Genomic DNA, 8749 nt, shown 5'->3' with positions numbered 1-8749 from the left:
CCTTCTGCTCATCAAACTTGAGATCTCTACGAACCACTGTTCTCCAACTGGTAGGAAAGTACACCCAATAGTTATGAGGTGTATTATTGTACCCCACAAATATCCTCAACTTTGGTATCAGCGCAAGCTTCTTCTCTGCATGCTTTGTCACATGGCAACATACCGATGAGTAAAAGATCTTGAAGTGACCCACATCTAGACTCTTACAAGAGAAAGCTTCCTCTGGTGTCTTCATTCCAAGTATGTGATGCGTGCTTCTATCCTACAAATAGACCTCTGTGTTGCATGCCTCAACCCATGAATGAAGTGGTAGGCCTTGGTAATGCAACCTTAACGTGCTTCCCCTAAAATAGTTCTATTCTTCCTATCGGCCACCCCATTATATTGTGGGTTATGAGGTGCTATCAACTCTCGTTTAATTACTTCTGTTGCACAGAAGTCCTTAAACTCTTAAGAGACATATTCTCCACTATTGTCACTTCTCAATGCCTTGATCTTCTTCCTTGACTCTTTCTCAACCAAAGCTTTGAACTCACAAAACTTTGTGAAAGTTTTGTCCTTCTTCTGCATGAAATAAATCCATCATTTATGAGAATAGTCAGCAATGAAAATCACATAATACATTTTCCTCGTTGCGGATGCCATCGAGAATGGTCCACACACATCAATATGAACTCGCTCTAAGATAGCCTCTGCTCGCCTGTCTCGATCATGAAAGGAATACTTGGTGTACATTCCCAGGGTACAACCTTTGCATGTATCAACTTGCTTAACTTTACCTTTCAGAAGTCCTATAGATATCTATTGCATTATCCTCAAATCCCCATGATGCAAATGGCCCAACCGCCTGTGCCACAACTCACTAATGTCTTGCCTCTTCACTAATTCTTCTTTCGTACTCAATTCTGCACAATCATCTACCTCTAGTTTATAGAGATTCTTCACCCGAATCCCTATCCTATTGGCCTGACCTGTGGCTATGTGTCTTATGAACACCATTCCTTTACTGAAGACAACATCGTAGCTTTTGTCCTCTAACATCGCGATCGATACCAAGTTCTTCTTCAGTCCAGACACATACTTCACATCTGCCAAGGTGATAGGAGCTCTATCCTCCTTCTAAAAAGCAACTGTTCCCACTCCGAAAACACTATACCTTCCATCGTCACCCATCTCTATGCACATCTTGAGGACTTTCTCCTCCAAGGAATTGAATACATTTTTATCACCGATCATGTAGAATGAGGCTCCACTGTCAAGATACCAGACACAACCCATCATCGATGACACCATGCATGCGATGAGGGTAAAGTCCATTTCAAACTGAAATGCTAATGCCTCACCTTCCAATCCTTCTGAGGATCCCTTCTTGGACTTCTTTGGTGGGAAATTAGTCACATAATGTCCCATCTCATGACAATTAAAGCATCTTACTTTAGACATGTCACCCTTCTTTCCTCCACGAGAAGAATTTGATTCGAAATGGGAAGCCTTCCCTTTCCCTTTCCCTGCCTTACTTGCTAAGGCCAAATTTTCTTCATCATCATCCTTGGATGAAGAACCATCTCGTGTGCTCCTCTTGATCTCCTCCTGCATAAGATCCAACTAGAGTCATTCCCAATGCGACAGTTTCTCCCTTCTATTTACATAGTCCTAGTAGCTATTCCAACTCTTTGCGAGGCCATGGAGAGCGAGGATCACCATATAATCATTGGTGGTAGTTATTCTCACACTACCAAGCTCATATCTGCAGGTGGTGAGCTTGTTCAGATATGTGGAAATAGTATCGCCTTTCTGCATCTTGATTCTTCGAAGCTTATCCTTGAGCACCAATTTCATCTGGTCACTACTATTCTAGTAGAGGTCCTTCAATGTCTTCTACATTGAGAATGGAGTATCCTTCCCATGAAGATTTGAGAAAATATGGTCTCGAACTCCCTCAAGGATGATCCGTCTTGCCCTCGCCACAGGATTTCTTCCACTCAGCCAACTCTTGTGCATTAGTTGAAGTTGTCTTTGGGATTTCTTGATCAATAAACTCCTTCAAGCGATTGTCTTCTAATACAACCTCCATTCTATCTTTCCATGCTATGTAATTCGTGCTACCTTCCAATGCATACTCGAGTTTCAATCCATAGAATGCCATTATCCAACCTTAAAGTATGATATGAATTCGATTTGCACCTGCAACCCCGAACTTCAAACTTCAATTTCTCTTCTTAGTATATTGTTCACAGCTCTGATACCATGTAGAAAATTTCTACAAATCCAGCTCTGATACCATGTATATAATTTCTACAAATCCAGCTCTAATACCATGTAGATAATTTCTACAAATCTATCTTTGATACCATGTACAAAATCTAATGGTAGGTTAACGTGATAATGCAATATAAATCAAAGAAAAATACTATAACCTACTTCTATTATCAATTTGTGGAAGCTTAAAGATTGAGCTAAACAATATAACCAAAAGTAGAAGAATCAATGGAACAATACACATGAAAATACTTTGGGGAAAGCCTTAGCTAAAAACCCCACACTATTGTATTATCATATAGGTGGAAATACATAGGAATTATACAAAGCCTTAGCTCTCACAACTAGCTAGCTCTCAGTACAATCCTCACAGATTCTTTACAGGGAACCTTGGCTTCTCTCCAGCCTTCCTCTCTACCCTCCAAGCTCCTATTTCCTTGTGTTGTTCCTTGTGGATGATTCTCCTCTTACCTAGTGGATGATCTCCTTCCAAAACTGCACAATCCTCAAGGATTAAATCCTTGATTGCATGCATGAGTTTTCTCTTTAAGAAAATGCATGCAATTAATAGTACATTGTCCTTGACTTTAATCTCAACTAGGTATTTCTAAGAATAAACATGAATGAGTTTCTGATGAGGGAATCTTTAGCTAACTGGAGTAGCACTAGCTGAGTGCATGCATGCATCAATTGACTATTAACTCTCTATTAGTTCCTCAAAAATTTTGGAACTAATTTAACTCGTCTTAACTCAGTAATCTGAGTTAACTAATTACATCTCAAATATAACTCAATCTTATCTCCTTAATTTAAGGGATAACTCTTGCATGACTTCAGAAAGACTTCTAACTTGAATTTCTCCAACTAATTAATTTTTAATAAATTAATTAATTAATTATTTCCAACTAGTTGTTAAGACTAAATTCAATTTAATTCACAATTTGATTCAAGGACAAATTAAATTGGAATATTCTTATTTCCATATTTCAACATAGGCTTATTGGTTTTATTAATGACCATGATTATCAAGACATACTATATGTTCTGCAAAAACATGAGACTGAAGACTCATGAGTTGTTTTTCAGGAAGGATGTAAAGAGGAACATATTGTTGAAGATCAATTGGACGAGCCACATGAAGTTGATTGCAAAGATGTGGTAGAAGAAGACATTGTTGGAGAGAATTTAAATTGTGATGATCTCATTAATATTTCTATGTGTGCAGACGTTACCAACAACAACAAGGAAAAAGCAATGAAGTTTGAAGAACAATTGAAGTTTCTTGAAGCATGGCTTGAAACACCATATCTTTATGAAGTCAACATAGAAGTTGCATCAATGAATGATGAAGACATCATCATTAACATTCAGATGGTTGACACTAGAAATAGTGAGAGGGAAAATTCTCTTATCCAACCTGCCATAATTCTGATAAGGGCGAGAATAAGAATTCGAGCTTTCCGTCACTGGGGAAGAAATGAAGTGAAGACACATCACTATCTCATGGCAAGGAAAGTGAAGATGGAGCCTCGACTCAAGATGAAAAAGTATGGATTCACAAGCAAAAAGGCCAAAATGAAAACCTTTATTACCAAGTTTTTCATGTTTTAATTGTAAGCCTAGCTGAGGCTAGACCAACAAGTGTATGTTACTGTCTAGTACCCTTTCTCCATTAAAGGGGAATGTTGGAAGTAATGGAGAAAGCTAAACTTATATTATTGTTATGATGATGATAGAATTGAGAAATCTTAGACCTCAGATCCTAATATATAGGGAGTGGTTGAAACCATCCCATTAGTGTGAAAGCCTATATATTTGAGGCTCATCTGACTCAATGTAATAGGGGCTTGTATGAGTGCTTGTACATTCTCCAAGTATCTCACCTGAAGAGCCATTTAATATGTAATTAATATATTCAGATTTTATCATCTTTTACTTTATAATTTTTTAAACAAACTCATGCAAACTTTGAAATATATATATTTCTAAACAAACTCATACAAACGTTGAAATAAACCAATGATCCTACATTGACCCACCACCACAAATGGAATTGATTATGGACACTTCCAAAAAGGGCGTCGTGGAAGCCATTCAAAAGAGACATGATTTCGTTGATTTAATTGTAAATTTTAATTAATTTCGAAGCCTTTAGAAGGCGTGTGCTCACAAAGAATTGTTTTGGATCTTTTGTGATATAGATTTCTACAAATGTGTAAGAGGCAGGGGTACAAACGACATGTTTTGGGTGAGAAGGCCTCAGGCTCTGAGTGACCGTATAAGTAATATTTACATTTTGTTTCGAAAAAAATATGTATTATGTGTGTGGTTAGAATCCATTCAACGATGTCATTACTTGTTCTTTATTTCCTTCTAGTATTGTTGTTATGTCTAATAGTGTGTTGGTCCACACGCCATAGGAATCACAAGGTCAATGGTGAGACAGATCTCGATTATATCTGAACCTTAGAGGGAAGAGTGATTTGATTAAGAGGATTAAATAAAATCAAGCCATAACTCATGGAAAAGCTAGACTGTAACCTGCAAAGATAATAGAGAAGGAGGAACATGGTGTGAATTTAGGATTTGGCCCACAAGAATTAAGTCATGGACTTTTGTAGTAGGCATGTGGCTTAAATTATGGCAATTACACATGGAGACCTCGATCAGTTCAACCTCTAACTTATAGAGGGCCCAATCGGTTTGTCAGGCCTAGAAACCCTTATCTCGATTGCAGATTCCCTTTACTTGGGGTATGTGGCTTTGTGGGCCCACCTCTCTCATCGTCTCTGTTACCGTTTACATAGATGGAGTTTACTATGATGTTTTTGTCACGACAATTGTTTATGGCCGGAAAACTTTCACAGGTGAAGAGGTCTACGGGCATGTTAAATATCTGTCCATTGTCTTCGAGACGTGCATTGTGGAGCTCGAGGCATATCATTTGCGGGTTACAATGCCTCAGTGGGAACTATGTAAGTTTACAAAACTACGGAACATTTATGGTTTTTGCAGTTGTTTTTTTCTTTTATCATTCAATTATTTATTTTTTATGGAGAGTTTGAAATGATTTATTATTCATATATTTCATTTGTCTTTATAAATGAAAAAAATGAAATGATATTTTAAGGTTCACAAGACTAAAAATAGTTTATGAGATCATTAACATTTTGTTTTTCACTTTTCTACAATTCAACTTTTTTCAATTCAAATTGATGATGATCTCACCCAACCTTCCAACAATACCCTCGCTAAAAAGACAATGCCAAGAAACTGATGCTAACATGTTCTCATAACTTTCTTTGATGTCTTTGAATGCATCACATTAAAAAATGAAATGTTTTTCTGATTCCACTGCCCCAGACGTGAAAACTGAATACACCGGTTCTTCCCAAGCTTCTTTAAGCCTTTTCCACCATCTTGTTTCACACCAAAGTTGATGGGAGTTGCCCCTTAATTGAGCAATAAGAACATTTCCTCTCGAGGAAATGCTAGCTCCAATGAACTCCTTTTGTTGTAGATCACACGTACGGTTGAATTCCTCAATGTAGTACTTCTTTCTACCCAACTCTTTTCCCCATGTTTTTTTACAAAATTTCTCCATAACAAAATCCTTTAGTTTCTTGCTATTTGTGGGGCATGCGCTGAGGTAGATATTTCATTTTTCCATCCGTGTCTAGTTTTGTTTCATCCATGTTTTCTTGCATTCACTTATGCCTTAATTGAAGATAACATTGGGACATCTACCTACTCTCATTTGCTCAATTCTTTTTAGATATCTTATGAGTTGCACCATAACAATTGCCTTAATGATAGTTGTTACTGTTTCACTCAACATTATCTCATAAGGTACTGAAATTTTTTATTTTGAGCTTAACATTATCTCATGAGGTACAATTTTTTTTATTTTGAACTTGTTCATGATCAAACGTTTTTGGATTTTCTCAATTTGTTTCCATTTTGAGATGGGGGCACGACACTGCTAACCCACAGTTCACACCCATATAGAATCACTGGACAAAACAGGAGTCCAAAAAACACTTTAATTGTTTTCCAATCCCATAGCTTTGCCCCTCTACAACACTTTCTCAGATTTACCATCACTTGTTAAATTATTAAATGATTTAAATTTGTTTTAGTAATTACCTTAATTTTAATCATTCCTTGAACGTAACATTGATCTTTTTTTAAAACTATTATTTCATTTATCCCCATTTTCGAACATATTGAACTGATTGCTTGTTATATATATATATATATATATATATATATATATATAGATATATATATATATATGGATTCCTTTAATTAGTTTTTATTTCTCATTTTGCCATGTTAATTTATAACTTTTTAATCTTACCTTATCTTTATTTTTATAATTTTAATTAATCTAATTTTAAAATCAATTTTGCAAATGAAAGCTACTACTAGATATTTCAAAATGAAAAATTATATTAAAATTAGATTTTTCAAGAATCTAAGATTTCAGTTACTCATTTTTTTGACATACACAGAATGGGATATAGCTTTTTTAAGATCCGGAAATTTTGATTGAAAAAATACTTATAGAGCGTTAAGAGAATTTTAGGATTTCAAATTTGTTTTAAGTACTTTTTATTTTATTTTATTTTATTTTCTTTACAGGAAATTATTATAGTTTCAATTTCTTGTTAAAAATCACATTTTTTATGTGCAATTGTGAACTAACAAATGACATGATTGGTTCAAAATTTAACAAAATTTTAATCAACTTAAATAGAGGTTAGTAGAATCATTGAGTATTCTAGTGAATAATATTTTTAAGAAAAAATGAACTCTAACTAAAACACCAAGGTTTTAGATTAGTATGTCAAGATATTGAAAGCCCAACTTAACATACACTAAGCCTATTGTTGAGAAAAAAAATGTACAAAAATGTACCATGGAATCTTTAGGATATAGAGTTGGGAAAAAGAGAGATACTTATATATATAATACTGAATGCAAGAAGAAACACATAAATGTTCGAATCTATGTTACAAGACGTGGAAGAAAAATATCAACCGTTAATGATATTACAAAATTAGGGGAGAGGCATTTCGAGAAAAAATATCTGGTGAATTATCTACAATGATTAGGAATATGAAAGGAAACTCATTGAAATAAATAAGTCTAGAATGAAACCTATGAGGAATATAAAATTTTCGACATTATTTTGTGTGGCATTTTCCAATGATATGGGAAATCTCACTCATGATATGAGTTTGTATAGATTAAATATCAAATTGAATTGTTATTAAGCAAATGAGAACCTTAAATAGCTCTACAAGGGAAAAGTTACCTCCAAAAATTAGGGAGAGGAAGTCATTTAGAAATTTGTTGGTCTCCTCAAGTGTAGAATTTTCATTTTTCTAACTCCGCATAATGTCACCTAGATGCTTAAACATGGCACACCTTGTAGTATCATCTTTCACTTTCATTAAAAGATTTTTTAACCATGGCCTATGCCGAATGCATAAGTAGACTTCACATTGAAATATCGCCCTATTGCACATAAATGTCATACAAAGTTATATATATATATATATATATATATATATATATATATATATATATATAGATATAGATATATGTATAGTGAGTCTAGAATTACATATATAACATTGCATTTTGAGAAATGAAGAAAAAGCACACTCATAGCTCTATACCTGTTTGCACCAATCTCAGCAGTGGCATCATCTACCATGAATGCATTTAACTTCCACTCCAACATACCCATGCAAACTTTAAGAAGTAGGATCTTCATTCACTTGGCGATATCAGAAGCCCTAGAACTTGACATGAGAACCCATGCCACTGGAACACTATTATATTGGGAACCAAATGCTAATAATGTACAAAGATCAAACTGCAAAAAAATAAATGAGAAATTAGTTATATCCTTAGATTATCTTGTAAATAAAAAATGGTAATAATAAAATACATAACAATATAAAATAAAAAACTAGTTATATCCTTGCATTATCTCGTAAATATCAAATGATAAGAAAATACATAACAATATAAAGTTAACTTAAAGTGATTTATCCCAAATGTATAATCCATTACTAACATACTATCATGACCATATTTTCTCATCCATTCTAGTTGTAGTGGTTCTTGAATGCCTAAAATGAATGGAGTATGTCCCTCATCATGTATGGCATTGTCAAACACTAAGTGGTGAAATACTTTATCAGGATTTGTTGTTGGTCATATACACACACTTTGATAATCATTCTGATCAAACATGTAGATTGGCCATGTTTCAATCTCCTTTCTATATTGTCAATGTCATCATGAGTAAGAAAAATTTCACATGCACTAATTCATGATGTTTGTGATGTACACATTCAACTAACATTACAACAAAAATATTTCTACCCATTGAAGTATTTCATTACTAACATGGGGTGCATGGTATGCCCTTGTGCCTAGAAACTCCTCAACCTCTTGTCCTTGGCAAGGTTTA

This window comes from Pinus tabuliformis, chromosome 8 (genome assembly GCF_031772625.1).
Source record: "Pinus tabuliformis cultivar Carrire ecotype Pingquan chromosome 8, CPIR1, whole genome shotgun sequence".
Lineage (NCBI taxonomy): Eukaryota > Viridiplantae > Streptophyta > Pinopsida > Pinales > Pinaceae > Pinus > Pinus tabuliformis.
The sequence above is the reverse complement of the archived record's forward strand: the minus strand, read 5'-3'. Positions refer to the sequence as shown.